The sequence below is a fragment of the Schistocerca serialis genome, chromosome 2 (assembly GCF_023864345.2).
Source record: "Schistocerca serialis cubense isolate TAMUIC-IGC-003099 chromosome 2, iqSchSeri2.2, whole genome shotgun sequence".
In the NCBI taxonomy this organism is placed as follows: domain Eukaryota; kingdom Metazoa; phylum Arthropoda; class Insecta; order Orthoptera; family Acrididae; genus Schistocerca; species Schistocerca serialis.
Genome location: NC_064639.1, coordinates 490,305,445 through 490,331,846, shown reverse-complemented (window position 1 = coordinate 490,331,846; position 26,402 = coordinate 490,305,445). Strand labels below are relative to the sequence as shown.

Genomic DNA, 26,402 nt, shown 5'->3' with positions numbered 1-26,402 from the left:
AACGTGGTAGAGACTTTGAACCAGAGACGAAATCACAGTCCAATGAGCGGAGAGCTTCAGATTCTCATCGTCCAAAAATATTTCGACGCGTTCAATCAAAGCTCAAGAAAACGATGAGTTTTCCTTATGACTGCCATGGAGTCTTCATGGCAGAATCCCATGTGGAACGAGTATCACAGCAGTGTATTATCGTAACTTCATGCAAAGCTTTAGCAGAAAAATGCACAAAACCCGACCTCAGTTGCTCTAGGCTGGGCCACTCATTCTCCACGACAGTGCTCTTATATGGGCAGTGTTGTAGCCCAGAAACTGGGCGAATACGGATGGGAAGTATTGCAGGGTCCTTGCTGCAACCCGGACATGTGTCCACCAGACTTCGAAATGTCTCCAAATAAGAAAAAGAAACTATGCGTGGACGTCGTTATCTGTCTCTGGAAGAGTTTTCTACCACCGTTACCCGAGCCGTTCGACAGATGAAGAGAAGTGGTGTCCTGTACGGAATAACAGGGCTTCTGAGACGCTGGGGTCATATAGCAACAGGGAACACTCTGCATCGATCTGTCAGCTCGCCGCTCCGAGTGAGATGACTGTGTGCAACAGCAGACTTTCGTGCCTGGCGTCTGTTTGTACCGTCCACAGAGGGGAAAGTGGAGGGAGCGGGGGAAGGGGGGGGGGGGGGCAGTCTTGGAGCGGCCCCGATGACTCGGGTGGCTCTCTGGCTTGGGCGTCGAAGCTTTCTTGGGGGCCAGCGGTGGTGCTGCTGTCGTCTCAGGTGAGGCGACACGTCAGCGGGCTACTCTTCTCTGAGATCTCGTCGGTGACAAAGTGCACCTCTGCAGTGGCTAAGGGAGTGGTTATCTAGTCGCTGGCGCCTTCCCACGCTTTGTTATTTGGGTAGGATGGTTGTGGTGGCAGGATCCTCTTCTTTTTCCATACGGAGATCGTGCTCGAGTGCAGCGCGCAGTCGCCGCAGCTGACGGAGGACTCATCTGTCTGCCGCTAGGGCTGCTCTGAAGGCTGCACGCTCTGCCGCCATGGCGTCTTTTGAGGCTACAGTAGCCTCTTCGGTGGCAGCGCGCAAAGTGGGGTGCACACCGTCGCCGATCCTCCTCCAGTGCGTCTTTCCAGGCGCGGGCAGTGCTTGACACTTTTCCTCTCGCTGTCGGCCCCCATCCTCCAACCCCCTCACCTCTGCCACTGTTGGAATTTCCCACTCACTCGAGGGCAGCGAAACATGTTGAAAGATCGTCCCCGTGTTGCGCCATCCTAGAGTCCACCAGCTGTCGACGAGTTTTGTCCTTTATCGGTGTGTCTGTGGCTTGGCTGTGGCCAGAAATTGCCTGCTATCCACGTCGGATGGTGAGAGCCCCACCACAGCAAGCGCACTTCGGTGTCTATACCTTGCTTCTGTCATAGGTGGAGCAATTGTGTTCACCTGAGCACTTCACGCACCTCGTCGTGTTGCGGCAGAACTTCGCTGCACGTACTTATTTCTGGCACCTTTAGCTTTGGGGCATTGGATCCATGCCTGCAAAAGAACCTCCATTTTGAACCCCTCTGAAATTCTGCTTCTGCCTTGGATTGCCTGCCGTTTGTTACAACAAACAGGGGCGGCCTCTTCTTATTGGGGATGCCAAATTAAGCACCTTTGAGCCATCTAGTTTCCGAACTTATTTTATTTGGCTACCAGTTTCGGTGATTTACTACGCCATCTTCAGGCCCCTGATCGACGTTTAGGAAGATTCCACCTTGGTTGTGATAAGATAGGGGCCAGCAACACTGATATTAGTAGCGATACCTTCAATCATCATCTGCCGACTGTTAGATGTAACAGTACAGGAATTGTAATGCCAAAATTTTTGCAATCAGAAGTGATTATAATTTTTTTTACTTGCCACCATAAAATACAATGGGAAACATTAAAACCGAATTACAAACAGGGGTTCTAAAGATCATATGTCTTCTACTTGACAAAGCATACTTTAATATAAAATATGGTCTATGCCCATGGGTTGGCATATGCACGTAAGATGCGCTGTCATTCTAATGAAAAGGCCTTTTTGCATGTACACAGGATGAACTAGAGCACCGACAAAGTTTCAGAGGTCGTCCAGAAATATTTTCTTAATTATTGTTATTATGTAGTATTCTGCCTAGTGGCATGTCTGCAGGTCCATGTCTTCGTACGGAGAATTTCTGATTTCACTGTGCCCTGTCTTCAGCTTCTTCCTTCTGTCTGGTGTATCTCCCTTCATCTTTCATGTCGTCCAGATGTTGAATTCTTCTTCTTCCTCGTCCTGCGTTTCCTCTGAGTTTCCCTTCGATGACATCGTGTATGAGTCCCTCGTGTCTAAGCACATGTCCAATCCAGTTGGCCTTTCTCTGAAGACGCAGAATACTTCTCTTCTCTCCTACTCTTCGCAATACATCATCATTTTTATGCGATCTGTCCACTTGATCTTTTCCATTCTCCTCCAGCACCACATTTCAAAGCTCTCTAAGCATTTTTTCCCTTTTTTTCTTATGGTCCATGTCTCTGCTCCATACAGTGCAAAGCTCCAAATGTAGCACTTTATCAGTTTTTTCCTCAATGCCAAACTCAACTTGCTGGTCAGCAGAGTCCTCTTCTGGTTAAAAGTAGCTTTGGCCATGGCGATTCTTGCTCGGATTTCGTTGGTGCAGCGGGCATCCTTTGTGATAAAACTTCCCAGGTACTTGAACTGATTCACATTTTCCAGTTCTCGACTGTCAACAGTTATCTTCAAGTGTTTCTCACGTTTTGATACGCGCATCACTTTTGATTTTTCGATGTTGATCTCCATACCGTATTTTCTTCCCGTTTCCACCAAATTGTTCATCATGTGTTGCAGCTGTCTCTGATTTTTGGCTAGCACTACCAGGTCGTCTGCATACTTGATGGTGTTGATGAGACGTCGTCCTACTTTGAAGTTTCCGCATCCTTTCAGCGCTTCTCTCGCCAGCATTTCTCCATACAGGTTGGTATAAGAGACCTGTGATCTCGAGAGGCTCCTCACAGAGTAATTACATTTCGTTTTTTACCCCTTGTATCGGTATCGCATTGAAAGTATCTGCGCAACAGTTAATATGTCAACGGTAAGCGGCGTGTGTCTTGTTTGAAGACAAATTTGTCGCATTCGCTCACGGTACTTGATGTAGACAATAGTTACGCCCACTTTCCTCTAGGTACTCAAGCTTTCATTCAGTACTGCTCAGTCCAATCTAGGGTTGGTTCTTCCGGTGGTGTTAGTTGCACTTTGACGGTGCTTTAGAAGAGTATGGAAAGGATTTAATGACGAAAACTTAGCTGATACGCATCTCGTCTATGGGTTCACTAAATGCAATGGATACAGGGGTAAGAAATCAAACAAAATGTAATTACTCTCTAAGGAACCACTGGTGACCACGCGTCTTTATGCCAAAATACTCAGAAAAGTTCCCTGAACAAACTCTGAAATATTTTCGGCGGCGTCCTGGTTCATCCTGTACAGTTGACATGAGTTGTACGTAGATTCTTCTCTCACTCCTAGTGTTAGGCTACAATTTTCTCTATAACAATAAGCCGGCCGGTGTTTCCGAGCGGTTCTAGGCGCTACAGTCTGGGACCGCGTGACCGCTTCGCTGGTACGTTAAGTTCCTAAAGCTACTGTTGTTTATTTTTATTTGGAGCTGGAGTTACAATGAAGCCAGTTGTTTTTAATAAAACATTTCTAGAACGTTTTATTCCTGTAAGCAGGAGTTATTGTAGATATTTTTATGACGTATTTCCGTTTTTAAACAGTAGTTTGTATAAACTACTTTTATATAGTTCACACAGTAATGATACGCAAATGGGCCCCCCACTGACTTCTGAATAATACAAAATCTAAGGTATTTTAACAATGTTTTTATCTATTGTGTTTGATGTTTTCCGGGGAGTCAGCACTGTAAGAACAAGACCAGTAAATTGTGTAAACTAAACCACCTACGTATGTAGGCCGCTGCACACCATTATGACGTACACCGGGGACAGTTGTGTAATAATTGGGACCTCGTGACATCTTCTCTTGTACGAAGCTTATACAACTATATTATGTTTGCTTCATGTACGTGTCTTATTGTAACGAATTCTCATACACTTAAGAGCCAAAGAGAGTGGAACACCTTTCTAATATTGTGTAGGGACCCCGCGAGCACGCAGAGGTGCCGCAACACGACGTCGCATGGACTCGACTAATGTCTGAAGTAGTGGTGGAGGCAACTGACACCATGAATCCTGCAGGGCTATCCATAAATCTGTAAGAGTAGGTGGGGGTGGATATCTCTTCTGAACAGCACGAAGCATGGTATCCCAGACACGAGTACGCTCAATAATGTTCATGTCTGGGGAGATTGGTGCCCAGCGGAAGTGTTTAAACTCAGAAGAGTGTTCCTGGACGTACGGGGTGTCGCATTGTCCTGCTGGAATTGCCCAAGTCCGGCGGAAGCACAATGGACGTGAATTGCTGCAGGTGATGGGACAGGATGCTTATGTGCGTGTCACCTGTCAGAATCTAATCACTACAACTGCACACGCCCACGCCATTACAGAACCTCCACCAGCTTGTACAGTCCCCCGCTGACATGCAGGGTCCATGGATTCATGACGTTGCCTCCACACCGTACACGTCCATCCGCTCGATACAGTTGGAAACGAGACTCGTCCGATATGTTTCCAGTCATCAACAGCCCAATGTAAGTGTTGACGCGCCGAGGCGAGGCGTAAAGCTTAGTGTCATGCAGTCATCAAGGGTATACGAGTGAGCCCTCGGCTCCGAGAGCCCATATCGATAATGTTTCATTGACTGGTTCGCACGCTGACATTTGTTGATGGCCCAGCATTGAAATCTGCAGCAATTTGCGGGAAGTGTTGCACGTCTGTCACGTTGAACGATTCTCGTCAGTCGCCGTCGGTCCCGTTCTTGCAGGATCTTTTTCCGGCCACAGCGATGTCGGATATTTGATGTTTTACCAGATTCCTGATATTCACGGTACACTAGTGAAATGGTCGCTACCTCGGTGATGCTGTGTCCCAACACTAGTGCGCCGAGTATAACACTACATTCAAACGCACTTAACCCATTACTGGCCATTGTCCCTTTTTTGGGACGCGTATATTTTACTTATTTCTACGTAAGCAATGGAGCTTTTATCCTTTATTCTTGCACCTGTAGGTTCAACTAACTGCTATAATGCCTATAAATGTAAAATAAATAACTTTTTTCTAAGTACTTCATGTCAGGTAAATTATAAACTTGCCGATTTTTTGCTCTCGCACTTGGCAGCACTGTATGGTTGCTGGTAGTTTCTGGACGACAATGAGCTGTGATTTAGTTGTCTGGGCGTGTTTGTTATGAACATATAGATGTCCGTGTAAGATTACGTATACTTAAGATTTTTTCAAGTAAGTGCAATATCGATATATTTTATGCGTCCCAGTAATGGAACAATGGCATGTTACACTATCATTTATTGTTGATGTGCCCATATGGGTGGCGTAGAGCTACTGGACAAGCAGATATCACTTTATAGAACGAGGATAAGGTCAAAGAAATGGTGGTGGCCAGTATTCACACAGATGATAGATATCTGCGTAGTAAACACATGGCGTGCATACCAAATTGCTAACTCTAATGAGAAGCTCTCACTTTTGGATGTCCGACGGAGAATAGTGATGTTTTACCTATCAAAGAAAACAGGATCAGTACCAAAACGCAGAGGACCACAAGGAAGCAAATTGATGGTAGGACGGGTGAGCACAGATGTATGACCAGATCTAGGAATTCATTTCATTGTGCCAAGTAAAACACAGAAGAGATGTGCTTCCTGAAAGAAAAAAAAAAAAAAAAAAAAAAACAAATTTGTCATAGGTGCAATGTTGGTGTACACGACAAGTGTTTTCCTACATTTTATACTGAATAGAGACATTCAATAATATTAAAAACATTTTTATTTATTGTTTGTGTTGTTTCTTATAATACACTCCTGGAAATGGAAAAAAGAACACATTGACACCGGTGTGTCAGACCCACCATACTTGCTCCGGACACTGCGAGAGGGCTGTACAAGCAATGATCACACGCACGGCACAGCGGACACACCAGGAACCGCGGTGTTGGCCGTCGAATGGAGCTAGCTGCGCAGCATTTGTGCACCGCCGCCGTCAGTGTCAGCCAGTTTGCCGTGGCATACGGAGGTCCATCGCAGTCTTTAACACTGGTAGCATGCCGCGACAGCGTGGACGTGAACCGTATGTGCAGTTGACGGACTTTGAGCGAGGGCGTATAGTGGGCATGCTGGAGGCAGGGTGGACGTACCGCCGAATTGCTCAACACGTGGGGCGTGAGGTCTCCACAGTACATCGATGTTGTCGCCAGAGGTCGGCGGAAGGTGCACGTGCCCGTCGACCTGGGACCGGACCGCAGCGACGCACGGATGCACGCCAAGACCGTAGGATCCTACGCAGTGCCGTAGGGGACCGCACCGCCACTTCCCAGCAAATTAGGGACACTGTTGCTCTTGGGGTATCGGCGAGGACCATTCGCAACCGTCTCCATGAAGCTGGGCTACGGTCCCGCACACCGTTAGGCCGTCTTCCGCTCACGCCCCAACATCGTGCAGCCCGCCTCCAGTGGTGTCGCGACAGGCTTGAATGGAGGGACGAATGGAGACGTGTCGTCTTCAGCGATGAGAGTCGCTTCTGCCTTGGTGCCAATGATGGTCGTATGCGTGTTTGGCGCCGTGCAGGTGAGCGCCACAATCAGGACTGCATACGACCGAGGCACACAGGGCCAACACCCGGCATCCTGGTGTGGGGAGCGATCTCCTACACTGGCCGTACACCACTGGTGATCGTCGAGGGGACACTGAACAGTGCACGGTACATCCAAACCGTCATCGAACCCATCGTTCTACCATTCCTAGACCGGCAAGGGAACTTGCTGTTCCAACAGGACAATGCACGTCCGCATGTATCCCGTGCCACCCAACGTGCTCTAGAAGGTGTAAGTCAACTACCCTGGCCAGCAAGATCTCCGGATCTGTCCCCCATTGAGCATGTTTGGGACTGGATGAAGCGTCGTCTCACGCGGTCTGCACGTCCAGCACGAACGCTGGTCCAACTGAGGCGCCAGGTGGAAATGGCATGGCAAGCCGTTCCACAGGACTACATCCAGCATCTCTACGATCGTCTCCATGGGAGAATAGCAGCCTGCATTGCTGCGAAAGGTGGATATACACTGTACTAGTGCCGACATTGTGCATGCTCTGTTGCCTGTGTCTATGTGCCTGTGGTTCTGTCAGTGTGATCATGTGATGTATCTGACCCCAGGAATGTGTCAATAAAGTTTCCCCTTCCTGGGACAATGAATTCACGGTGTTCTTATTTCAATTTCCAGGAGTGTATTATGCATGGAGAATAAGGTTGTGAATTTGGATAGCGCATTTGGCCACTGTTCCAAAAATGGGACGGTCTATAGTTTTTGTTCTAATAAACTGAAAATTTTCAAAACAACTTTTTATTCAATTAATCACTCAGTGTAACGTAGTTACGTATAAAAGTTTGCAAAAAATGATCCGATAGAGTTTTGGCCAGTAATGGGTTAAATCTTGATGACCTGCCATTGGAGCAGCAGTAACCGATCTAACAACTGCGCCAGACACTTGTTGTCTTACATAGGCGTTGCCGACCGCAGAACCGTATTCTGCCTTTTTAAATATCTCTGTATTTGAATACGCATACCTATAGCAGTTTCTTCGGCGCCTCGGTGTATTCTTTATCACTGATGATAGCGATGCAGTGGTTTAAATCTAGATATGCAAGATTATTGGAGGCTGGCTGCTGTACATTTTCTCAACTTTAAATAACCACAGTCGGCGAGTACACTCAATCAACATGGAATCGAGCCTGATAAATATTACTGCAGGCAATACGACGGTTAAGAAATCAATACCGACAACAATCATTCAGTCCACAAGGAAACATTTACAGCTGATCAAGCTCAGATTGTGAGCTACGATTTTGTTGTCGTAATAAGCAATTTGTCGGTGTGCTTTCATCGTGTATCATCACACAAATCAGCGGGACCACATCACCTACGGACAGTCAAATGGTAAGGCGACCACTCGCGAATAGCGGGAAATCCCGGTTCGCGTCCGGCTCCTGTCGTCATTCCATTCGACAGCTGACGGTTGTCCTTATTCGCAATTGCGAATACATTTAATGTAAATTTACGAGGGCCGTTCAGAAAGTAACCTCCGGTTGATTTAAAAAAATACACCAAGTTAAATAAAAATATTTTAATATATACATCTTACAACTACATCTTTGCACTATTTTTCTACATAGTCTCCGTAGCGATTGAGGCACTTACCGTATCTCTTCACAAGCTTTGAAATTCCTTCTGCATAAAAATCACCCGCTTGTGCCTGGAGCCAGCCTGTGACCGTATCTTTGAGCTCTTCGTATCATCAAACCGCTGTGACCCGAGCCATTTCTTCAAATGCATGAAGAGGTGATAATCACTTGGCGCCAGGTCTGGGCTGTAAGGTGGATGGTTGATAACGTCCCACTTGAAGGACTCAAGAAGGGCCGTTGTTCTGCGAGCAGAGTGAGGACGGGCGTTATCGTGCAAAAAAACGATACCGGAAGTCAGCATACCACGGCGTTTGTATAGCCCGTCGTAACTTTTTTATTGTTTCACAGTACACGTCTTGATTAATAGTCGTACCACGTTGCATGAATTCAACCAACAACACCCCTTTGGCATCCCAAAACACCGTTGCCATCAGTTTTCTGGCAGAAAAATCTTGCGAGGCTTTTCTTGGTTTGGTAGGCGAATTTGAATGTGCCCACATCTTTGATTGTTCTTTTGTCTCAGGGTTCACGTACTTAATCCAGGTTTCGTCACCGGTCACGATTCTGTTTAACAATGGTTCTCCTTCGTCCTCATAACGTGACAGAAAGTCTCATGCAGAGGCCATTCTTTGAGTTTTGTGGTGGTCGGTAAGAATTTTGGGCACCCATCGTGCACAGAACTTACGGTAACCCAATCTTGCTGTCACTATCTCATACAAGAGAGTCTTAGAAATCTGTGGAAAACCAGTAGACAACTCCGACATTGAGAAACGTCGATTTTCACGAACTTTTGCATCAACTGTCTGAACGAGTTCGTCAGTCACCAATGATGGTCTACCACTCCTCTCTTCATCATGAACGTTTTCTCGTCCACTTTTAAATAAACGTACCCATCCACGGACAACTCCTTCACTCATAACTCTTGGTCCGCACACGGCACAAAGCTCACGATGAAAGCTGCTGCAGAATATCCTTTGGCTGTAAAAAACCTTATGACAGCACGCACTTCACATTTGGAGGGGTTTTCTATTGCAGCACACATTTCAAACTGCCACAAAAACTAAACTAGCGCAGGTACGACGTTCACTCGACCACGGCTTGATGCAGACTGACCTGTTGAGTGCGTGAACGCACAGATGGCGTCGCTACTCCCCCCACAACCCGCACTGTGACCAATCGGAGGTTACTTTCCGACCGCCCTCGTATTTTCTGTCAGCGTATGCCAGATGTGTTGAAGCGGCGTCATATTTGAGTAAAAACTGCAATATTGAGAGATTTACACCATATTCCTTGACAGAAGATGAAGACAGCGCAAATTTTCGGAAGTTCGAGTCTTTAGTTAATTGCGACAAAGTTTGAACCCCGATACTATTTTACACAACGAGTATTAATTCAAATGAAAACGCCGACCGGTGTGGCCGAGCGGTTCTAGGCGCTTCAGTCTGGAACCGCGCGAGCGCTACGGTCGCACGTTCGAATCCTGCCTCGGGTATGGATGTGTGTGATGTCCTTAGGTTAGTTAGGTTTAAGTAGTTCTAAGTTCTAGGGGACTGATGACCTCCGATGTTAAGTCCCATAGTGCTCAGAGCCATTTGAACCATTTTTTTTCAAATGAAAAACCACGCGTAAACTTTCTTCTCCTCAACTTCATCGTCAATACAGAAATACAAGAGAATTCACTTTCTTGTGAAGCTGACATAAAGTTTAGCCATGTCGGAAAATATGTAAGTGTGCAGTGAGCCTTGTCCTCTTGAACATCTGATGCAGTATAACAATACTTGAGAGATTATGAAGTATTTCACGAGGAGTACTTCTTTCAGTATTTAATTTGAATCGTTAGGATTCCGTAGGACTGTAGATTATCATGTGATCCTGAATGTACATGTTCGACAGCGAAACAAAACATAGAACAGAGACAGGAGCCATTGTGGTTTCTTCTCGAACGACAGAACTCATCGTATGTCTGGGATATTCTTCCTAGGAGGACGTGAGATAGTACTAATACTATGCACAGAAAACTGTGTAATATTGTTAACTTCTTGACAAATAAAGAGAAAGTTTCGAAAAGCGCTGTGAAACTTTAAACTTCTTTCCTCGTATCGAACGTTCAGATAACTTACTTGACTGAAGCCGGCTAACGTCCTCTGAACCTGCAGATATTTCTACAGGCGAACTTGTAACCCACAGGCCTTTTGCGGGCATATCCAGCACGTGGCATAACAACAAAGACTGCTTTCCCCCTGACAGAAAACAAATAAGGAGAGTGAGAGAAAACTGATTGGAATAATCTGATTGCCTATTCACAACGCTAGCGAGATAACTAATCGACTGGTCCCGAACAGAGGCCTGTTAGTTGATTTATTTAAAAGTTCATTAATTAATGCGTGTGATTTGAGCACGAAAGTAAAATTTCTAATACCATTAAATCACAGCCATGCCATGGCTTCAAAGTGTACTATCGGGCGGAGAGGACTAAATAATATTCCCCATTCTCCGATAATCTTCAGACGGCCGGGCCACGCCTCCAATCTGGGACACAGAAACGTTGACCCCTCCCCGCCCCCTGCCCCCCGCCCCCCGGCCAAGTTGGTATCACGGAAGTGAATTGTGGGGAGATGCTTAAAACTCCGGAGGGACCAACTGCCTCCCCCAGTTACACGCAGTTGTTCGGAGATGCAAGACGCGCCGCTTCATAAGTAACGCAGAAGTGGCCGCCATCTCATCTCAGACTCTTTTCGATTCTTGGAAGCAGTGTCGCGTAACTCGTTTGCTGTCGCGTACTATGAATACCACCCTGGTACTGCAGCGACTAAGATGGTTTTTCACGTGCTCTTACGCGAGTTTCCATGCTCGCGTCCAGTTTCGCGGCTACGAAGTCAGTAACGTAATCAGACACATCTTGCTGTCTGTGCTCCTACTTTTACCTCTCAACTGTCGTGGTTTACTATTAATGTAATTGAGGTAGAATTCCTGCAATCGTTATCACTCTCTCTGGGTGTTCAGTTCTCTATTGTATTGTGATTAACGGTATCAAAAGCCTTCTGGAAATCTTGAAATATGGGCTCAATTTTAGATCCCCTGTCGATATCTCTCATTACTATGTGAGAATTAAGAGGTAGTTGTGTTTCACAAGAACGCTTACACTGAATCCGTGCTATATGTCAATGAATCGCTTCCATGGAGGTAATTCATGATGTTCGAAAACAGTATATGTTCCAAAATCCTACTGCAAATCGACGTTAGTGGTATAGGTGTGTAAATCGAGTACTCATATTTTCTTTCTTCTTATTTATGTTTCCTGTGCAACTTTCTCGTCTATAGGTACGGATCTTTTCGTCGAGCAAGCAGTTATATATGATTGCTAAAAATGGAGCTATTACATCAGCATACTCTGAAAGGAGCCTAATTGGTACACAGTTTGGACCAGAAGACTGCCCTTTATTAAGTGATTTGAGCTGTGTAGCTACAGCGAGGGTATCTACTTCTAAGTTACTGATGTTAGTAGCAGTTCTTGATTCTAATTCTGGGCTATGTACTTCGTGTTCTTTGGTGAAGGACTTTCGGAAATCCGTATTTAGTAACTCCCCTTTAACGACACAGTCGTCGATAACACGCATACTCTGTCCTAATATGAAAAATCATTGTGTTTGTCACCTTCAAAACATTTTTGTTCTTTTGTTATGCAAGTCACAACGTTACATACGATGTGATGAGTACTCTGTTCTTTTGAAGTGTGTCTTACTTCATATACAGTTTCATAGCGCTCCAGTATCTTCCGATTTGCAGTAGCGACAGTGTTATGTAGTACTGTCCAGGAGTATTGCCCCTACTAATTTCTCGTATCACTGCAGAAAGAAGTGACGTAGACTTTGGTGTCAGTGGTGTTGAGAAACAGCTGAAGTCGCTAAAATTTAGTGAAGCTTCAGCACCCAATGGAACATCTATTAGATATTCCGTCTGATTTCCGTCTGAGTTCACCCCTTTTAATCATATCCTGTCATAGATTCCTCAAACAAACACCTGTGCCCAGTGGTTGGAAGGAAGCGCAGGCCACACGCATCTAGAAAAAGCGTATCAGAAGTGAACCGCAGAACTAACGTCCAATATACTTGAGATCCATTTGTTATGGAATATTATAACTCATTCTGAGCTCAAACGTAATGAGGTATCTCTTCCATGCCAAACAGCACAGATTCCGTAAACATCGACCACGTGAAACCCACCTCGCAGTTTTTCACTTAACATCCTGAAAGCCACGGATGGACGCAGTCAGAAGATGGATTATTCCTCGATTTCCAAAAAGCGTCGGCCTCAGTACCACATCTACGCTTAATATACAATGGGGTATTAAGCGAAATTTATGACTGGAATACGGATTTTTCGTTAGGGAGAAGGCAATAAGTTATGTTGGATGGAGAGCCATCAACAGACGTAGAAGTAACATCGACTATGCCCCAGGGAAGTGTGTTAGGACCCCGGTGAGTAATGTTGTATAGTAATTACCTTGCAGAAAATATTTTGGTTATCTCAGACTTTTCACAGATGGTGCAGGTATCTGTAATGAGAACTGTCTGAACAAACTGTACAAATGATCAGTTAGATCTTTATAAGATTTGAAAGTGGTGCAAAGATTGACAACTTGCTTTAAATGTTAAAAAATGTAAGACTGTGCACATCATAAAACGAAAACAACGCGGTGTCCTATGACTACATTATCAACGAGTCACAGTTGGAGTCTGTCATCCCCTAGAAACAGCTGAGCGTATCGGTTTGTAGGGGTGTGAAATGGAGCGATCACACAGGCTCAGTCGTAGGTAAAGCAGGAGGCAGACTACGATTCATTCGTAGGATACTAGGGAGATGCAATCAGTCTACAAACGAGATTGTTTACAAAATAGTCGTGCGACTCATCCTAGAATATTGGTCAAGTGTGTGGGTCCCGTACCACAGAGGAGTAACAAGGGCTATTCAACGAGAAAGAGAAATCTGATTTGATCCATTATAAATGGTTTTTGAAAGCCTGCGACTGTAGAAACAATAGGTTTGTTTATAAATAAATAAATCTTCTGCTTGTGTGTGATGTTAAGTGTGTGTGAGACTCTACACAAATGGACCATTAGAAAACTGTAAGTACAAATTCTTCTACATTTTAGCCACTAACCTCATAAAAAGAATTGATACCAAACTAAAAAATTGCGTGTTTTTATGTATTACAGTAAACGTCAACAAAATAAAGCAGGCTCACACACACTGACAACATCAAAAGAAATGGCTTAATACATACAAAAAACGCATTTGAAAATGGGAATTATTTCTCGAAACGCGTCGTGCGAATAGTAAGATAAAGAAAAATCGTGGCTGGTAGCAGAAGACTTATTTATTTATAAATAAACCTATTGAGAAAGAGAAAGGCAGCACTAATGGTCACAGGTCTGTTTGACCAGTGGGAAAGTGTCGCGGAGATGCCGATGGAATCGAACTGGCAGCCGCTTGAAGACGAAGACAAACTGTCCCGAGAAAGTCTAGGTAGTAAGTTTCAAGAATCAGCTCTACATGATGAATGTAGGCCTGTACTACAACACCCTATATGTCGCTCACGTAGGAATTGCGAGGATAGGTTTGTACTAATTACAGTGCCCACAGAGTCATTTGAGCAATCATTCTTTCCTCACTCAGTACGTGAATCGAACGTTAAGAAACGTTAGTTACAGGTACAATGGGAAGTGCCTTCTGCCATGTAGTTCACAATGATTTGCACATTATGGATATAGAATTATTGTTATAAAAAAAATGGTTCAAATGGTTCTGAGCACTATGGAACTTAACTTCTGAGATCATCAGGCCCCTAGAAATTAGAACTACTTAAACCTAACTAAGCTAAGGACATCACACACACCCATGCCCGAGGCAGGATTCGAACCCGCGACCGTAGCAGTCGCGTGGTTCCGGACTGAAGTGCCTAGAATCGTTCGGCCACAGCGGCAGGCCCAGCGAACGTACTTTATAAGAAACGAGAAACATTACATTTTACAGTGCATTCAAATCCACACTTCCCTCAGGACCACACAGTTATTGCTTCAGTCTGGTGCTAGATTCATTGAGCTTTAGAGCAACCTGGCTAAGTTTAACTATTGCCGCCCACCTCGTCGAAAGCGAACATAGAATTACAGTTAGTCCTCGCACATGAGGATGTTCCATTCATGTGAAAAAGGGAGGAGCTGGAAATTTTCTGCCAGCAGTCGTCTCGATGTTTTACACCCAACCAGAATGTCTTTGGATTTTCTCCCTGGTTTCGAACAAAGTTTCGTTGTGGGAAGTATTATAAGCATCTCGTTCTGAAGTTGATCCGACGTCTGTCGAAGATGTGGCCACAGCTCTGAGGGTGCGCTACTCAACGTGGCAATGAAGAGCACTGGTTTATGGGAACGTTTCAAAAACCATTTTGAGCTTGACTAGTGACAGCAATTGCCGGTAGGCACATAGGCCCGCTAGCATTGGCCTGTAATAGTTGTGGGGCTCACATATGAAAACATGTTCGCTATTATATGACATAAAGGTTTTTCTACATCGATAGCCAGCTTACTCTGAAGCTCAGTGAAATTAGCACCAAACTGAAACAATAGTTATACGTTCCTGTGGGAAGTCTGGGTATAAATACATTGTAAAGTGTAATGTTTCTTGTTTCTTGTCACATACCGTCGCTGGTACGTTAGTTCCTAAAACTTCTGGTGTTCATTTTTCTTTGGAACGCATTAAAATGAAGCCAGGTTTCCAGTCCAGTTTTATTCCTGTAAGCAAGAGTAACTGTTTATTTTTTCTTATATATTTGCGTTTTTAAATAGCAATGTCTACAAACTACTTTTGGTTCACACAGCAACCACCATGCAGGTCGACCCGCTAATGTGTGTGCTACTGCCTTTTGAATTATACAAATCTAAGCTATTTCAGCAATGATTTTATGTATTATGTTTGATGTTTTACAAACATTAGCCAACGTAGTACGAACAGTGCCAGTAAAATCTGCATTCGTCACTACATATGTGTAGAGGGTTCTGCACACTATTAAGACGTACACCGAAGTCAGCTGTGTAATAATGGTAAACTGCGGCGTCAATGTGAACTGAAATACTGACATGGGTAGTGTAGTAGAGGCTACTTGTATACGCAAGCGAAAATGATGATTTGACCTTCATCTTACCGGTGTGTTTCGTTATCGTCTACTCTTGTACAACGTTTATACAACTACAATACGTTTGATGCATGCATGTGCCTTATTGTAACGCATTTTTATATTTTTTAGCATTCAATATAGCCACACAGTGGTTGGTATGTAGTTATCGAATAGATAAATTATTAGCGACTGATTGTTGTACATTTCCTCAACTGTAATATTTATGGTAGTAATGTTTTGTTTGCGTATCCTAAATGTCAGTGTGTTTCATTTTATATGCCCTTGTATAATGTCTTAACGATATTCATTTTATCTGTTGCTTGTTAAACTTGTTTACCTTGTAAGATGAGAAGACGCATTTTAGGGTGGGAGCACTCCTAGTACCATCTAGTGGCATTCCGCAAAATGGACGGCTCAGTTCGTCCAGTATTATCTGCTCCCTGTCGGGAAACGTTGTAACTTTGGGCGTACACAACGGGACCTTCCGGGTCCTTTGTGCCCGCAGGTACTGTGTAGCGACCGCAGGCAGCGGATGCACAGCGTGGAGACACAGCAACTCAAGGGGTGCCCATAGTGCGTGCGCAGAGCGGAGATTTTTCACCGCTCGCGCATTAAGCCAGTTCGCGCGCGCTCTTCCGTGTAGAAGCAGGTACGTTTGGTGTTGTTTCTGTTTACGTTTAAGCTATTTAGAGTTTCTTCTTTCTGTTTGACTTTAATAATGCCGAACTGTGCGGTGGCCGTGTGTGAAAACTAAAATTAGGAGACAGCAGTAGTATCACTGTCTATCATAAGTTTCCCAAAGATCATGAAACAGGTGCTCGATGGCTTCAGTTCAGTAGAAAAAGTGATACTATTGTTGTTGTTGTTGTTGTTGTTGTGGCCTTCAGTCCCGAGACTGGTTTGATGCAGCTCTCCATGCTACTCTATCCTGCGCAAGCTTCTTCATCTCCCAGTACCTACTGCAACCTACATCCTTCTGAATCTGTTTAGTGTATTCATCTCTTGGTCTCCCTCTACGGTTTTTACCCTGCACGCTGCCCTCCAATACTAAATTGGTGATCCCTTGATGCCTCAGAATATGCCCCACCAACCGATCCCTTCTCCTAGTTAAGTTGTGCCACTAATTTCTCTTCTCTCCAATTCTATTCAATAGTTCCTCATTAGTTATGTGATCTACCCATCTAATCTTCAGCATTCTTCTGTAGCACCACATTTCAAAAGCTTCTATTCTCTTCTTGTCTAAACTATTTATCGTCCACGTTTCACATCCATACATGGTTACACTCCATACAAATACTTTCAGAAACGACTTCCTGACACTTAAATCAATACTCGATGTTAACAAATTTCTCTTCTTCAGAAACGCTTTCCTTGCCATTGCCAGTCTACATTTGACATCCTCTCTACTTCGACCATCATCAGATATTTTGCTCCCCAAATAGCAAAACTCCTTTACTATTTTGAGTGTCTCGTTTCCTAATCTAATTCCCTCAGCATCACCCGATTTAATTCGACTACATTCCATTATCCTTTCTTTTGCTTCTGTTGATGTTCATCTTGTATCCTCCTTTCAAATCACTGTCCATTCCGTTCAGCTGCTCTTCCAGGTCCTTTGCTGTCTCTGACAGAATTACAATGTCATTGGGGAACCTCAACGTTTTTATTTCTTCTCCATGGATTTTAATTCCTACTCCGAATTTTTCTTTTGTTTCCTTTACTGCTTGCTCAATATACAGGTTGAATAACGTTGGAGATGGGCTACAACCCTGTCTCACTCCCTTCCCAACCACTGCTTTCCTTTCATGCCCCTCGACTCTTATAACTACCATCTGGTTTCTGTACAAATTGTAAATAGCCTTTCGCTCCATGTATTTTACCCCTGCCACCTTCAGAATTTGAAAGAGAATATTCCAGTCAACATTGTCAAAAGCTTTCTCTAAGTCTCCAAATGCTAGAAACGTATGTTTGCCTTTCCTTAATCTATTTTCTAAGATACGTTGTTGAGTCAGTATTGCCTCACGTGTTCACGTGTTCCAACATTTCTACGGAATCCAATCTGATCTTCCCTGAGGTCGGCTTCTACCAGTTTTTCCATTCGTCTACAAAGATTTCATGTTAGTATTTTGCAGCCGTGGCTTATTAAAGTGATAGTTCGCTAATTTTCACATCTGTCAACACCTACTTTCTTTGGGATTGGAATTATTATATTCTTCTTGAAGTCTGATGGCGTTGACCAGGTGTGAATAGGATTAGCGTCATGAGGGTTCGATACCAACTTCCTTATGTATAAAGACAGTCCATCCATTTCGAAAATCGAGGACCTCGATACTTTTTTTCCTATCGACGTTGATATTGGCGAAATATCGGTCCCATGGATTCATAGACTTTAAAGTTTAAAATCTGATAAGAAATTATGCTCGGCCACTGCGGCCGGCTGCATAAGGAATGAAGCATTTAGTAATTGTTATAACTGTAAAAAAAGTCTCTGTCTGCTCTTCATTTCAGAAGACTTGGATATAGGCTGGACATTTTAACAATTATAGTTTATGAATTAACGTCCAGCGAAGGTCGATATTTATGTTTTTATATTTCTTTTACAGTATGTATCGGGTCACCGGACTATTTTTTTCTCTGAAACCATTGCTTCATTTCTTGCATTTACGTTGATATACTCCTCACGGGACATGTACCACAGCGTTTCTCCAGAAAATCTGTCTGTAAGTTCCGTTCGCCTCGCAACCTGTCATGTATACTATAACGGCACATTATCCCGCGCTCGTTGACGAAAGGCAGCTGGCACGACACGACAGCCCACACACGTCACCAGCTGTGGAGTAGAGTGCAGTGCAGTGCAGTAGAGTAGAGTGGTCAGGGGATGGAGGAGGCAGGGGCGTTGGCTGTCGGTTGGTCCTACCTGCCCGACATCCCGACGAGGGAAATTCTTCAGTCGGTCCAAACGTCTAGACACGTCCAGTTTGTCGGTCTGTTGGTCGGTGCGTGAGTAGCGGCCCCTCAATAGCTGTGATTGGGAATCAAATTACTGGCTTGTGAATTAAGCCAGATTTCCAAAGGCATGGATTTCTTACACGTGCATCCTTCCCACCACCACCACTCGCATTAGTCATCTTACATGTGGATACAGCCTGCTTACGCACTGTCATATCAGCTGACGCGGAAGTTAACGGAAGTTGAAGGCCGCTCTGCTTTCTTGCATGGTACCGCTATCCCTCCCACCGCCAACGACCTTCAGCAACTGCCAATAGGTGGGTATGTTCTCATTCTACTCTGATTCGTTCGACAGTACAAATATGGAATCGTTTATGTTCGCGGGAAGTTAGCACCATCCCAGAACAGCGGGCGTAATCTTCAACTAAGCAAATAAATGCTTTCTAAACTGGTAAAATGTTCTTAAACAGTGCGATGGGAATATCGTTCTAGCATTCAGCCCCTCCTTAAAATCATTGATTTGTAACAGAGTAACACATCATTTGAAGTGACGAAATGGATTGAAAAGTATTGAAATTGTTAGTGTAGAATTGCCGAGTTTCGTATTACTACAGAACCGTCAATACTATGGAGGTATTTTTTTATTTCAGTACAATGTTAATATTTTTTTTAATCTTTGAGTGTAAATATCACCGTGGAATGGAAATTTATTTGTGGCTTTAGAGATGTAAAACTACTCTTGACCCTCACTAAAATCAAATGTAAATAAGAGTATTCGCATTGGCGCTATCATTGAGCCGGTCAAAGTGACCGAGCGGTTCTAGGCGCTACAGTCTGGAACCGCGCGACCGCTACGGTCGCAGGTTCGAATCCTGCCTCGGGCATGGCTATGTGTGATGTCCTTAGGTTAGTTAGGTTTAAGTAGTTCTAAGTTCTGGGGGACTGATGACCTCAGATGTTAAGTCCCATAGTGCTCAGAGCCATTTGAACCAAAGCTATCATTGAGTAACGACTGTTCTCTACAGTAGTACAAAATTTGGTTACAAAATTAAGTACCTCACCTGTAAAACAAATGTATATTTACAGCAGCTGCGTCCTATCAGAAACCTGACTAACTCTGAAAATAAAAACAGGGCTGAACTGCTGAGACAAAAACCTTGCTTTGCGGTGTACCTTCTGTGTAATGTAGATAACATAAAAATTTAGAAACGGTGCTTTTCGGAATGAAATACGTATATTACAGTGACTCCAGTTGCAAGCTTGTAATTTAATGGGAGTTGGCATGGCTCTCGCATACTTGTATTAGAATTTTCCACAGAGCCAGAAATATGGCTAAAAAAATTCAAAATTAATTTTACTCATTCGAAAATGATTTTCAAATAAAACCTCGTCCTCTTCAGATAACTCCCTATTACTGTATTTGATATTCCCAACAAGATTGCTACGAGATGCCCATTTTCAGAGCCAGTAACTTCGTTTTTTCTTCGTCAGCGTCAACATAAGCTCTTCGGTTAACAGCTGCGCAACTTAATTTCACTTGTCGCCATATTGAAAATTGTGCCAGTAGTGTTTCAAACTGAGGTCCGTGGAAATACTAACGTGCACGTAACGGTAGTGATGGACGGATACGCGTGTAAGAGATTCATGCCTATGGAAACACAGCTTTAAGTAGACAGAGAAAGCAGTGTCAAAGTCTTCTTTATCGGCAAAGTGCTGTATTGACGACTCAAGTACACTAAGTTTTATAAAAAGTCTTTTCGGTCATACAAATTAAATTTCTCTTCATACCCAAGAAGAGAATCCAGTGGAGTCGTGGAAACAAAGCCTTGCTCGTGCCTTCTCTGTCCAGAGAAACTTATATTTATTTGAGAAACATAAGGGTATACCATTACCAGGATTTTCTACTTTAAAAAGATGGATATCTAATTCGTTTCGCTGCGTTGCTGGCATTTTGACTGACGTATGTAAGGAGTAAGCAGGCAACAAGCTTATGTGAAGCAGAAAGGTTGTATGTGCTAAGCTTTGATGAAACAAATGTGGACAGCTGCAAATTCTACGAGCAAGAAACCGACCATATACGGGCCGCATAGCCAAGGGCAGGTCATTGTAGCACGTGGTTTATGTGGAAACTGGTAGCAACCTATACAGTAAAATTTCGATACTACCATGACTCGTTATTTGCTGGTTAGTATCACCGAAGAGACGCAGAAAATGACATTTGTCGTAACCGGTATTGTCTCATCTGTGGGGTAAAACTGGGAGTGTGTGGAAAGCATTCCACATAGACTACACAAACGCGTACTTCATTAACCCAAAAGATATAACGAAACGTGTTTGGGTATTTGTTGATGTACTTGATGACTTGTGAAACTTTCGAGAAGCCGCTGTTTCGATGATGGTATTTCATTGAGAGACAGAAAAGCAACATCAAAACGCGTAATCGAACAGCTATTATTGAAACATATTTGCTAACTATAACTGTGACCTAAACTTAGTGCTCCTCATCTGACAGTTTCCGGAAGAGATCAAATGGTTCAAATGGCTCTGAGCACTATGGGACTTAACATCTGTGGTCATCAGTCCCCTAGAACTTAGAACTACTTAAACCTAACTAACCTAAGGACATCACACACATCCATGCCCGAGGCAGGATTCGAACCTCCGACCGTAGCAGTCGCGCGGTTCCGGACTCAGCGCCTAGAACTGCGAGATCACCACGGCCGGCCGGAAGAGATAGACAGCGTGTTTATTTTGCTTGCAGCTCTTTACCAACACTGTGTCAGAGGCAATTTCTTTTGTAGGCGTTGTCAATGATAAAATATGAGCAACAAATAAGATACACACCTTTTATACAGGCTTCAGAGTGTTCTATAGAAGGTCTCTGCTACATCGCTGGATATATTGCTTCCAGATACGCCTCCATAGACGTCAATGTGATTAAAAACCTGACAAGGCTTTTAATCGGGAAGTTTCCAAGTATATCTCGAGAGGTCATCGCAGTGTGTGCTAAGACCGGAACCATCATCCGGATAAGGCAGCTCAACACATCAGCAAATGCGCTGAGGGCCGAACGGCAGCGGCAGAGAGCAACGCATACCCGGAGCTCTTCTGCAATTCATTCCAGGTCGAATTAAGGTATTTAAGTTATTCGTAAAATTGCTGAAAGTGACGCAGATAATCTCTAGCTTCTGTATGATCACGCGTAGTAATGTATGAAGTAACCGGAAATTCCATTCTAGTTAATATCTGCATGAAAAAAATGTTATGCAATATTGCTGATTATGAAGGCACAAAAATTTTACTAAACTGAAAGCTCTTCTGATTAATGTGTTTCCAGTACTAAAAAAAAGTCTAATATTTAAAAACGGACTGAAGGTTGACAAGTTATGAGTTATGTAACAGAAAATATTGAATAGTAGAATATACGTCAGGGGGAGGCACAGTCTATAGTTCTACTTTCGTCTTTACTACAAAGACATGTTTCATAGCCGTAATAAGTAGTAACATTCAGTCCCTGTGTAGGTATGCTTCTATCGACCCCATAACTAATTATATCGCCCATCAGTTTTCGTAAATTAATGTTACTTTAAGCGGAATACAACTGTACACGAACGTGAGAATACATATAACGCTCCTAACTCGAATCAACCGTGACGTCACGCGGAAGCATTGGCCCAACCTCTATGAAATAACTCTGTCTGCAGCTAGCACAGAGTATAAATGTCTATGGAGTGAGCATTGGGCTGCGCGGAACGAGAATTCTTTCTGCAGCATCTCCTGTAGCTAAAGTCACATGATTTTGGGACGGCGTATTTCAGCCAGTATAGCGAGCGCTTAGCGTCTCATGAGTTTTATTACTTCGCTGCTACAAATGCAGCATCTTCAGAAGTGCTGTGCAATTTTGGTTAAGAGTCTTACAGACATCTTAACAATTTGATACCAGGAACTGACGTTGGATTAAAGATGTGAAGAGCAATGGTATTTCGCTTTTTCGCCACGATATCATCGCTCAGATTCCACTTTATAATATGGTTCAAATGGCTCTAAGCACTGTGGGACTTAACATCCGAGGTCATCAGTCCCCTATACTTAAACCCCTATACTTAAACCTAACTAACCCAAGGACATCACAGACATCCATGCCCGAGGCAGGATTCGAACCTGCGACCGTAGCAGCAGCGCGGCTCCGGCCCACTTCATAATAATAACGGGATAATAAGTGATAGCCAACAATATGTTTTATGTTTTCTATTGCACTTATTCATATTGTCGAATCTCTGTTCTAATTAATTGCGTTGGAATGATACCACAGACACCGTAAAAGTGTCACGAAAACCATTGCATTTGGAACTATGAAATTATTACAGTAAACACAGTAAGCAATCTGCACTACCTGCATGACCATAATTTTTTTAATTTTTCTCATTTACTGTTCTGTTTTGTATAGACAAGTAAAATATCTATAATATTTCTTCGTCTTGTTATCAGAAAAATAAAACCATTCACTACGCACAAAAAATAAAAAATACAAGATCAATGTTCGAATTTTGGAGAAATAAAAGAAGTGATGACGAACGATATTTTTTTTAAATTTTCTATTCCACTGATTCATATTGTCGGACCTGTTCTTACTAATTACGTTAAAATCACACTGCGTCATGCAGAAATACTTAGATAAACACAAGGGTCTGAGAACCTGCATAAATTGGAGGAAATTAATCAGACCGTCATATATAAGTTTTGGCTGTACGTGCCTACCAAAAGTAACTGGTCCCCCTTTCACATACTTATCTTTCCATCCGTAACAATACTGCACCACAGCTGGTACTAAAATTCAAACCTGCAGAAACGTATATCAAACAAGGCGAATAAGTGTAGTATTGAAGTTTCGCTATTCCCGCAAATTATAGACGAGCAGCGTTGTCCCAAAATCACGTGATTAGTCCGGTCGATGTTGAGGACATGTGCATTAGGCTAAGCCCACTCTGCAGATATCGGCTACATCTACGACAGCTAGCAGACGCATGTTTCGTTCGACCAGCCAAGGGCCCCAGCACGTAAGAACCTTGTGCACTTAGTAAAGCATTGCGGAATAAAGGTATTTGTAGGTAGATAGTTTTGTTCCGGTTTATCACTGGAGTGGGAACAAGGGGAGGGCAGTGAGTGCTCTCGCGCTGTATGGTAAAACCTACATGTACCAACGCAGGACCACAAGCCTGTGAGCGAACTGCTTGAAGAAGACTCAACTAGACAGTAAATGACAGCACCATTTGCAAGTAGAAGAGAGTTGTTCACATGGTCTCCCAATTTTTTATACAGATCAGAAATTAGCGAGGTTCTAAAACACTTCCTCAGGGAACTCCAGATATCACTTCCGTTGCACTTTATATCCTCCAGTCAGTTACGAAGGACTGTGTCCTTTCTGACAGGAAATCACGAATCCAGTCACAAAAGTGAGACGATATTCCATAAGCATGCAGTTTGATTAGAATCCCGTTGTGAGGACCAGTGTCAAAGCCTTCTGGGAATCTACAAGTGCAGAATAAACTTGAGATCTCCTATCGATAGAACCCATTAGTTCTTGTGTATGAGGAGCCAGTTGTGTTTCGTAAGAACAATGTTTTTGGAATCCGTGTTGACTGTCAGTAAGTCGTTACCTTCAAGATATTTCGTAATGTACATTCCAAACTTTGACCGCAAATTGGTGTCAGTGATATGGGTCTACAATTCAGCGGATTACTTCTGCTGGGTTTCCTCGGAGCAGTACATCCAGTGGCCGTAAATGAAACCACGCGCGGTGCCACGTAAGCTCTAGAAACGAGACGAAGGAACGTTTCATATTGACGGTGACATTGTTGGCTAGTTCAGTTTCCTAAAGCCTGTTTTTTTATGCGTTATCAAGCCGAAACATTCATTCAGTAACATATCATTAAACAAACATAATGAGGCAGCAAAACCATAAAAATATTCAGCCCAATATTTATTTCTAATTTCTTCCAGAATAGTACACAAGAACAAATATCTCCAAATTTTCTTCACTTAGGCTCGTGAGTCTGTCAGAGAGAAAATTTTTGAACATACAAAATGACTTTTCTACGCCATACGAAGTGGCTGGTGGATACTTCAGTGAAGAAATTTCGGAAAAAGACAGATCAAGTTGATATCATTTACATTTTCGCCATCAAATATTGTTTGCCATCTTCATAAACTCAGAATCAGGATTTTATCTGTTACTTAGGTTCATTTTGTGTCTGCTGCAACAACCACTTCTCCAGGGAATGACTGTAAAAAATTTACAACCTCTTTAATAATTATCAGAGATTCTATCACAGATACAAAAAGATCTACTGGAAGGTGCTGATTGGTGCAAAAAAACCATTTAATGACAAAATAATGTATAATGCAGAGAATAAAAGCAAAGCAGTCTGTTATAAAAAAAGGAAACGGGAAGAGGCAAACACAGAATAACATACTGCTAAGGGAGGGGGTTAAGGTAATAAATTATCCACAACACTTAGCAAATTATGTAAACGAGCATTTTTCAAGTATTGCAGAGAAGTTACAGCAAAACTTCCCCTAAATAAATATAACACCTGTAAATAATGTTTCACTAAATACAGTGATGTTACTTCCAGCCACAGAGAATGAAGTCAATAAAAATGTTCAAAAACTAAAAAATAAAAAGTCAGTAGGCTTATCTGAAGTAACAGTGTGTGTACTGAAACAATGCATTGGGATTATACAAGGCCCCTTAACAATAAATGAATCTTTCATATCAGGGATATTTCCAGAGCAGCTAAAACAGGCGAGAGTTATTCCTTCGCCTAAGAAAGCTAATGCAGAAGACATAGAAAATTACTGGTCCGTTTCCCTGCTGTCAGCATTCTCAAAAATAATAGAAGCAATTATGAAAGATGGATTAATGAATTACCTGAATAAATACAATCTTTTAAGCGAATCACAGTTTGGTTTCTGAAGTGGCAAAAACATGGAATCAACCATATTAGAATTCACAAAAGCTGTACTTGATGCTCTTGATAAAGATGAGTGTATCACAGGCATATTTTTGGATCTTTCTAAGGCGTTAGATAAAGTCGACCACAAGATTCTATTAAATAAATTAGAAGTATTAGGAATAAGAGGGGTAGCTAATGACTGGTTTAGATCATACCTAGCAGATAGAGTAAAAAGAGTAGAGATAACACATACTTCAAATAGATCTAATCATTTTGTAAAACACTTACCGGAATCAAAATACATTAATGTAGGGGTTCCCCAAGGTAGCATATTAGGACCAATACTATTCCTGATATACATCAACTGCATTCCCAGTAGTGTTACTCATGGCGAAAAAATTCTCTTCGCCGATGACAGCAATATTATAGTCACTGAGAAAACAAGAAAACTCCTTGCCGAGAAAAGTGAATAAAACTCTCAAGGAAGTTTATGATTGGTCAATAAGCAATAAACTGACATTGAACATAAAGAAAACTAATGCCATGAATTTCTGTTTGAAGAGGGAAAATTACAATGTTAAATTAAATGTAGATATGCCCTTAGAATCCTATCATTAGTGTGTAACATGGAGTGTCTTTTAGTTACATATTATTCATATGTACAATCAATTCCTAGCAATGGCATTCTTTTTCGGGGAACAAACACACAAAATATGAATATAATTTTCAAACTCCAGAACAGAGCCATAAGAATAATAACCAAAAATACTAGTCGATCTCATTGTAAAGATCTGTTCAAAACACTGGGGATTTTAATTGTTCCATGTAAATACATTTACTAGTCAGTTGTACACATCAAAAATAACATTGATAACTATTGCACAAACATCTCTGTCCATGACCATGCAACAAGAGATAGACTCAACTCACATTTACC

The 26,402-nt window shown here is 42.8% G+C and overlaps 1 protein-coding gene across 1 annotated transcript in view; it reads left to right on the top strand.

The window, feature by feature from the left end:
* Positions 1 to 26,402, top strand: part of LOC126456115 (uncharacterized) — a 65,982-nt gene that overhangs the window by 23,681 nt on the left and 15,899 nt on the right. Inside the window, exon 2 of the mRNA XM_050091869.1 lies at positions 16,069 to 16,212. The gene's annotated coding sequence lies outside the window, so the exon portion shown is untranslated. The remainder of the gene's footprint in view (positions 1 to 16,068; positions 16,213 to 26,402) is intronic.